Genomic DNA, 9,335 nt, shown 5'->3' on the forward strand with positions numbered 1-9,335 from the left:
CCGAACTGGTGGTCTTTCTGGTGGGAGCGGTGGGGGCTGGTCACCTTCTAAGTCCGGTGAGATTGCCAACGTGTCACTGGGTGTCAGGGGCACAGTGCCTGTGATGTGATAGAAAGAAGGGTGAGTCCTGATGGCAGGAAGTCCTATGTGAGTGGCGGGAGCTCTGGAGCCCGAGGGCCTGGGTCCACACACACACACAGTCTTGAGAATTCAATGAGTTAATTCACATAAGTGCGCAGAGCAATGCCAGATATGGAATTAATGATTCAACAATGTTAACCTGTTTACCCATTGTTGTAACAACCACCATTATTTGCTGTGATAGTTTAAGTTCATGGGTCAGCTTGGCTGGGTTATGATGCCCAGGTGTCTACTTAAGCATTATTCTGGATGTTTCCATGGAGGTGTTTTTTGGATGAGATTAGCAGGAGACATCGGAGAAGGCGATGGCACCCCACTCCAGTCCTCTTGCCTGGAAAATCCCAGGGACGGAGGAGCCTGGTGCAGTCCACGGGGTCGTGAAGAGTTGGACACAATTGAAGCGACTTAGCAGCAGCAGCAGGAGACCTAGAGCATGGGTTTGATCCCTGGGCTGGAAAGATCCCCTGGAGGAGGGCATGGTAACCCACTCCAGTATTCTTGCCTGGAGGATCCCGTGGACAGAAGAGCCTGGCGGGCTGCAGTCCATGGGGTCACACAGTCAAACACGACTGAAGCGACTTAGCACGCACGTACATTTAAATCTGCAGACTTTGAGGAAAGCAGATTACCGTCCGTAACGTGAATGGGCTGTATCCAATTAGTTGAAGGCCTGAGCAGAACAAAGACTGACCTCCCCCCCCACACACACGGTCCCCTGAGCGGGAAGGAGCTCTGCCGGTGGCTGCTTCAGACTCAGCTGCTGCCCCTGCATTTCTGGCTCCCGCCGGCGCTCTACACTTCGGACTTTCCAGCCTCCATGATTGCGTGGGCTCGTTCCTTACGATGAAGCTTTCTCCGCGTCTGTCCCTAGCGCCTTCCTAGAGGTTCTGCTTTTCTTCAGAACCCTGACTCTTAGACGTGCCGAAGCCTTTGCACCTGCTTTCTTTCGCGCACGGCCGTCTTATGGAGGCGTGTTGCCTTGCCCCCATTTTGCAGATGAGGACACAGGTGCAGAAAGTGAAGGGACTCGCCAAGCTGTGGCATCGCCAGGCTGGAGACCCAGCTCTGTCTGGCTCCAAAACCCACCCTCTCTCCTCCACCCAGGTGTCCACACAAGGCTGCAGACGTCCCGAGCACAGCGCGAACGCCAGCCTCAGCCCCCCACCTGTGCTGTGGCCTCTCCAACCTCAGATCTGATGCGTCTGCAGGAGCTGAGGATCAAATGATGGGTTTTAGAACCAAGTGCCAGGTCCCGTGGGCTTACCGGATGGCTCAGCATGTAGAGAAAGAACCCGCCTGCTGGCCGGGTGACGTGACGGGGCGCAACCATGATCAGTTAGCCTGAGCCCAGAGTCCACGGAGCCAAACTACCTGAGCTGGCTGACTTGTAGGGGAGGACACGTGCGTCGTGCGCCCCGGCCTGTCCTCACTCTTAGATAATGTAAAAGGAGGTGTTCCTGAACCTCATAGACGTCTCCCACCCAGTCCGAGGTGCTTGCTGTTGGTAGTGCTTGGTCCGAGGATCTTAGACCTGGAAGGAGGGGAAGGGACTGGACCCTGGGTAAAGCCTCCACCCTGGCTCACTCAGATCAGAGAGAGAGGTGGTGGGGGAGTGGTGTCAGGAGAGAGTGGGGGATGGAGTCAGGAGAGACTAGGGGGATGGGGTCAGGAGAGAGTGGGGGGATGGAGTCAGGGAGAGAGCGGGGGGGGGGGGGGGGGGGGGGGATGGGGTCAGGAGAGAGTAGGGGGATGGGGTCAGGGAGAGAGCGGGGGGGGGGTCAGGAGAGAGTGGGGGGATGGGGTCAGGGAGAGAGTAGGGGGATGGGGTCAGGGAGAGTGGGGGGATGGGGTCAGGAGAGGGCGGGGGGATGGAGTCAGGAGAGAGTGGGAATGGAGTCAGGAGAGAGTGGGGGGATGGAGTCAGGAGAGAGTGGGGGGATGGAGTCAGGAGAGAGTGGGGGGATGGAGTCAGGAGAAAGTGGGGGGATGGAGTCAGGAGAGAGCGGGGGCACTGCAGTGAGGGGCATAGTGGGAGCGCGGGGAAAGGAGGCAACTGTATTTTGTAGAAAGGGATACTGAGGCCCTGTTGCCGTTTCTGAGCGAATGGGATGGAGTCAGGAGAAAGTGGGGGGATGGAGTCAGGAGAGAGTGGGGGGATGGAGTCAGGAGAAAGTGGGGGGATGGAGTCAGGAGAAAGTAGGGGGATGGAGTCAGGAGAGAGCGGGGGCACTGCAGTGAGGGGCATAGTGGGAGCGCGGGGAAAGGAGGCAACTGTATTTTGTAGAAAGGGATACTGAGGCCCTGTTGCCGTTTCTGAGCGAATGGAGTGACTATTCACGGGTGCACTGGACAGCTGGCAGATCACCGGCCACGTGCTTCCCCTCTCTAGCCGCAGTACAGCCTTGACGCGCACGTTGACCTTACCAGGGGACTGTTAACGACAGGCTGTGGAAGGCCCATGGCACTCACGTAGAATGAGGTCACAGGGCTGGTTGGTCAAGGGCTGAGTTTGAACAGGGGCTGTGGATGCCACACCCATCCCCCTGTCACCCTCCCTGCCTCCCAGCTGTGCCTCTGGGATGTTTTGTCCTGTCTCTTCCCAGCCTAGTGCCTCTGATTCTACCAGATGAGGGCAGGGGATAGCTCGCTGCTCACTCCGTTTTCTCTGCCCTCCTTGTCTCCCAGGCTTGGGGCTGGTGGCTCCCAAGGGTCCAGTGCCCACCCACGTGCCCGAGGCCTCTTTGCATGCTCACCACAGTTAAGTCCCCGTGTCCACGGTGGCCCAAGGAGCCTCTTCATTTTCCTGCTGCGGCTGCAGGTCTGGGCTGGAGCGTGAACCATTTGACTGAGGCCGGATGTCCCCAACACCACTGCCCATGGGCTGCCAGTGGGGCGTGCACGCTAAGGAAATTAGGGGCCACCTGTGCCCCGGTCACCGGGCAGACATGAAGCTCCTGCGGGGAGGGGGACTCTGGGGAGAAGTGGCAGGCTCAGACCCACCCTCTCAACACAGCCACATCTTCACGTTTATCAGTTCACCCGCCCTCGCACCCATCATCACGGTTCCTGTATGTTCTCGGTCTAGAGGCAGCACAGGAAATGGTGAGAGCCGCCATCACTGAATGCGGGCGTTGTGCTCAGCGCTCTGTAGACGTCAGACCCTCAGATCCTCACTGGGACCCCTGAAGGGGTGTTCCGTTGGCCCTGTTGTATAGATGGGGGGACTGAGGAACAGATGGGTGAGGTAATTAACACCCGGAGGAGGCGGCCGTCCGTTTCTGTTCCCGACCTCTGCCTGCCTGGCCCCCGAGCACAGCGCGATCGCCCGCCTCAGCCCCCCTACCTGTGCCGTGGCCCCTCCAACCTCAGATCTGACGCTTCTCCAGGAGCTGAGGATCAAATGATAAGTTTTAGAACCAAGTGCCAGGTCCCATGGCCTTCCCCGATGGCTCAGCAGATAAAGAGTCTGCCTGCAATGCAGAAAATGCAGATGAGGGTTCAACCCCTGGGTCGGGAAGATCCCCTGGAGGTGGGCATGGCAACCCGCTCCAGCAGTTGTGCCTGGAGAAGTCCATGGATGGAGGAGCCTGGGGGGCTACAGTCCATGGGGTTGCAGGGTCAGACAAGCCTGAAGCGACAGAGTATGCACACACACCAGGCCCCATGACCTGCTCAGGGTGAGATGCTCAGTGAAGAACGCGCCCTCACCCACCCTCTCAGCACCATCGGCCTGGGTGCCTGCGGTCAGAAAGGAGTTGAAGCTGGGCTTCCTTATCCCAAGGGGCAGTGCTCCTGCTAATTATCTGGGACCCACCAGCCTGGGAGGGAGATGGTGTTATTTTGGCCCCATTTCACAGATGAGGAAACTGAGGCTCAGGGAGATCTGCTCAATAAGGGGCAGGGGCAGAGGCTAGAGCAGAACTTGTTCCCACTGGCTATACCAGCACCGGCTTGTCGTGGCCCCTCACAGCAATCCAGTGACTTCTGGGTGGGAGCCATCCAGCCAGGGGGTGGGAGGAGGCATGGCAGACAGGGGCTCCAGAGACAGGCAGCCAGCCTTGTGCCCCTTCCCCGGGGTTGATGACGGCCACCCTGGGTGGTGGAGCAGGTGCCACACTACCCTCAGGTGCCCAGGCACCTCAGCATTCTCTCCCGGAGCTCTGCCATGCCCTCTCTCCAGGCCCCAGGTGGCCGGCAGGCACCCCTCAGCCTCGCAAGCACTGGGGCACAGAGGCTGGGGTGAAGCGAGGGAGCTGATGTTCTGCTGGGGTTTGCGTGCACCTAAGGCAGACGTCGTCAGAAGAAGAGTCGTGGGGAGAGAAATGCCCAGAAGAGGTTACACTGCAGAGCCAGGACTGGAACCCGGGTCGGTCAGATCTGAGTCCCAGGAAGGAGAGTCCTACAGAGTCACAGACCCCAGGCCTTCATCGGGACTAGAATCAAGAATGCCTAGAATGCCAGTTCCACACTAGGACCAAAGCCATCGACCCTGCAACGTAATATTCACTACCATTTATCAAGCGGGCACTTCACTTCATCTCATTTAATCACCCTCCGTGGAGGGTCATCCCCCGTGGAGGGCGGCCGTGCCCATTTCACAGGTGAGGAAGCTGAGTGGAGTCAGAGCCTGTTGGGTGGTCTCTGTCTGTTGCCGCAGGCTGGGCACTCCGGAGCCCCACAGAGCAAGACCAGCCCTCTTCCCACCCCAGCCCTTCACATTCCCTTTAGTGAAGATCACCTTTCTGGCCCTCATTTGGCTTGTGGTCATTTGGGATCTTCAGATCGTTTTCTGGATGAGACCGAGCCTGCTTGAGGTCACCCAACAAAGTTCAGAAAGGGGGCTTGAGTGGATCTCCGTCCTCAAGAAGGTGTCCCCCCCACAGCAGAGTCCCTCCTTCAGGCCTCCGCTGACTCCTTGCTGCCCAGCTTCTAGGGATCATCCTGCCCACTCCTCTTTCAATATCTGAACTCGGAGGCGTGACTGGTGAGGCTGGCTGCTTTGAGAACCAGCTCTGAGGCCCCCCTGTGCCCTGTTCCAAGGTGTCTCTGAACCAAGCAGACGCTCAGGGGCTCGTTGGGGAGTCCCCGCCTGCCAAGCCCTGCCTGGGCGGCTGAACTGGAGCCAGGCTTCCAGCTGCCCCACTGGGTCCTGGAGGAGGTAGAAGTGATAGGAGAGAGACAGAGGGAAAAGGAAGGGAGGTGGGCAGGGAAGCAAGCGGAGGGTATGCAAGGGTGGGGTCAGGGAGAGCAGCCAGTGCGGCCCCCCAGCCCCCGGGGTCAGGCCCCTCGTGGGCCCCCCTGCTCCAGCCCCTCTCCAACCCCCATGATGGGGGAGGAGGGAGGTTCAGGGCAGTCCCTCCAGCCCGGAGCGAACACAGCCCGTTCCTTTCCACAAGCACCCTGGGAAGCAGATGCAAGGCAAATGGGCATCCTCTCTGGGCCCCCATTGCCACGGCCAGCCCCTGCCCCGTGGACTTTGCATAAGTCTGCCACGGTTCTCCATCGCTTTGGCAACCAGTGCCCGCACAGGTGTGAGCACATGGGGAACTCAGGCCCCGCACTGACCCATGAGAGTCGCCTGGGCCACCGTGCGGCGAGCATGGGCGGTGTGTGCAGCCCTGAAGGAGAGCCGCAGCCTTGGGGATCCCGTGGCATTTGTCCTCGGGACAGCCAGTGCCCAAACCTCACCCACTTGCCTCTCTCAGGTGACGTAAAGGTCAGAGGGGGCCTTGGAGATCATCTAGCCGGGGGCATCTCATGAATCACGGCTGAGCCACACGACATTCTGGAGCTGGGTGCACGGCTGCATTTGTGGATATATGCATTAGTGTCCAGGACTCTGTCAGAATCTCAAAAGGATCCTTGCCTCTGAAATTGTAAGATGCACTGAGTCCATTTTACAGATGGGGAGGCTGAGGCCCAGAGAATGGAAGCCACTGGTCCAAGGGTAGCCTTCTGATGGGGGCAGAGCTAACCCGGAAGCCAGGTTTTGCTCTTCAGAGAGGATCGTCCGTGCAGACTGAGAGCCCACACTAAGCAAGGGGACCCCATCGTTCCTCCCGGGAGCCCCTGTCAGGGTCCTGGATTCCTCCAATCCGCATGGATGCCATTGGCTTTGAATCAGTCACTGTCCCTCTCTGAACCTCAGACTGCTCCTCTGAAAACTGGAGAGCTCAGAGCAGCACCTCGAACGGTGGTGAGAATAAAACAGAACGGCAGCATGGCGGGTGCCCACACTGTCCCTGGTGTGGGGCGAGCCCTCCAAACCTGTTCACCACAGAAGAAACCTGGGTTCATTTTCGCCATCCTCCTCCCAGGCTCCCTGGCTGCTGCCCCCACGGAGCGCTTGGCCGTCCACAGCCCCCCTTCTCCTTATGCCATCTTGGCGGCCAGCACAGTTTAGGGCATTGCAGAGCTGTCCTGACATGCTTTTGACTTGATTGGGGTCCAGGGGAAATCAACTTGCTTTTCTGGCCCAGGCCTCAGTTTCTGCATCTGTATAATGGGTAGGTTTTGGAGCTCTGCAGGCCCTCGGCTCTGACACCATACACCATGCGATGGGTGGGCCTGGTGCCCCTGGCACCTTCCAGTGTGTGCTGCCCTCACAAGGGGCCTGATTTCTGTCTGCAGACCATGAGTCATGTCCTCTGTGCGTCCCAGGTATGGCGCTTGTACCCTGCCCAGCCCTGCCACGTAGTGGGCGCAGCTAGTGACCTCTGGATGAGCAGCTTTCCCAGCCACTCTTGTCCGCCACGACCCCACATCTGGAGGGCTCCGGTTAACTTTGATACTCTCTTACTCTACCATCCCCTTACCCCCAAGCTTTGCTAAATAACCTGACTTGGCTGGGAGACTCCAGAACATTCCAGGGCCACCCAGCAACCAGCATGTTTACTCCCCCCTTCAAACTGATGCACGCACTCGATGTGCCTGGAAGTGGTCCTTCCCCACACCTTGGCCTTGAGGTGGGACCTGCACCGGGGGAGGTTGGCACCAGCTCCCCCCAGCCTCATGGTGGGCATGGCAGTGACAGCTCCTGCAGGCAGAGCACACAAAAGCCAGGTAGCAAGAGAGCTGGAGGCTTGGCAGCCTGGGACCGATTTCTAGTGCTCGGTGGTTAGGACTCTGCGCTTTCACTGCTGTGGATCTGGCTTCAGTCCCTGGTCGGGGAAAGAAGATCCCACGAGTTGCGCAGCACAGCAAATAAATTCTAGCGTCACCACTTATTAGATGTGTGATTTTTGGCAAGTTGCTTAACTGTTCAGCCTCAGTTTCCTCATTTAAAAAAAGGGAGTAAAAATGACTGCTTGGCGGGGTAGTTGCACCAACTAAATGATCCCGTACAAATAAAGTGCTTGACACCATGCCTGGCATATACACCCCAGGAAGGATGCTATTTAGTTATAATCCTCCTGATTTCCCAAGAGTCTGGCAGGGCAAGGGGCTGTGGTCTCAGCGGCTCCTAGAAGGCCACCACGGACCCTATTGCAAGGAGGCCAGTGTGGTTTGAGGTACGTGGAACAGAGGCGAGCAGAGGGAAGAGCAGCTGAGCTGGGGCCAGGCTGGGGAGGCCTTGAACGCCAAGGCCAGGGGCTCAGCCGTGGTCCTGCAGCACTACGGAGTCCCGGGGGCGCTGGGGCCGAGGAAGGAGAGCCTCGGAGCTGTCCTGCAGGGGCTGAAACTGTCAGGGTGAGGCAGACGGAGAGGTCCGGACAGGAGGTGGTGAGGGTGTGAGTTTGGGATGAGGCCAAGGGGGAGAGGCCTGGAGAGAGCCAGCAGGACACAGGTGCGTGAGTGCTGGGGCTTTGACTGCTGACACGCAGGGTGGATGTGGGCTCTCCAAAGAGGGCCTCTCCGTTGTACAGACGAGGACACTGAGGCCAGAAGGAGGGCAGAGCCAGGCCCAGAGCCCCCCGCCTCCAGGCTCTTCCTCTCATTCTCTGGGTCAGGTCTCCTCCTCCGCCCACTGGTTTACCGGAGAGGGTGACGGACAGCCCGCAAGTCACACAGCAAATCCCGCGTCTTTCCACAGCACCAGGGGCTCTCTTCCTTTTGTTTTCAGTGTCTGTCGTGGACTAGCCCAGGGGAGGTCACGGGTGCAGGAGTGGGCGGTCCCTCTGGAACTGCTACAGGCGCAGCCAGCATCTTTCAGGGTAACTTCGGGAAGCTTCGGGCCCTTTCAGCTGGGCTCACTGGCAGCTCACTTCATTACAAGAAGGGACACTCTCGCTCTTCCGGCCAGTTCACCTTTCCCCAGGGTTTGCTGTGCGTCCTGCAGGTCACATACGCCGTTTCACCTAATTCCCACACTGATCTCATGAGGCTAGAATTATCAGTCCTGTTTTGGAAGGAAACAGAGACTCAGAGTGGTTGAGTAACCTGCCCACAGTCGCACAGCACACAGAGCAGATGTCCCGTCCAGGCCGGCTGGAGTAAGGTTGCCTCGAGGTTCCCAGAGTGTGGATGCATGCTCCAGCAGGAGCCGGCCAAGGACGTAGGTCTGCTCCTGGGGGCCCAGTACTGGCCCAGGCGGGAGGGGCACTGCAGGGCAGAGCGGAAGCAGTGTCTGTGAATGGGGCCACGCAAGGCTTCCAGGAGGAGGCGAGGCTCCAGCGGACTGTGGAAGGAGCAGCAGGACTCGGCGGGGTGCGCAGGGGGACAGTGCTGGGCTTCCGTCCCCGCTGTGCTCCTTAGAGCCTCCTCCCCCCATGACCCTGGGCCCCAGGAGCCGGGTTCGGGCCTGTGACAGACCCGTTCCTTCTGGGTGTTATAGAGCAGGCCCTTAAGGGGCGTGTGCTTTGTTGGGACTGCTGCTGCTGCTGCTGCTGCTGCTGCTGCTGCTGCTAAGTCGCTTCAGTCGTGTCCAACTCTGTGCGACCCCATAGACGGCAGCCCACCAGGCTCCACCGTCCCTGGGATTCTCCAGGCAAGAACACTGGAGTGGGTTGCCATTTCCTTCTCCAGCATTGTTGGGGCTAGAAAGGACCAAAACAGCACTCAGCAGACAAGGATCTCGGATCCAAGCAGGTTCCTGGTTTGCTGGAGCTCTCTCCCTCTATCTTATTCCTTGGGGGGAGTCACCATCAACGTTAGGAATTTTTAACTTTCCTTTCTGCCACAACGCCTGCCCCTGGGTGCTGGATCGACAGGGGGACACCCTCTGCGGAGCTGACTGATGGACTGTTGGCCTGACA

This window comes from Ovis canadensis, chromosome 2 (genome assembly GCF_042477335.2).
Source record: "Ovis canadensis isolate MfBH-ARS-UI-01 breed Bighorn chromosome 2, ARS-UI_OviCan_v2, whole genome shotgun sequence".
Lineage (NCBI taxonomy): Eukaryota > Metazoa > Chordata > Mammalia > Artiodactyla > Bovidae > Ovis > Ovis canadensis.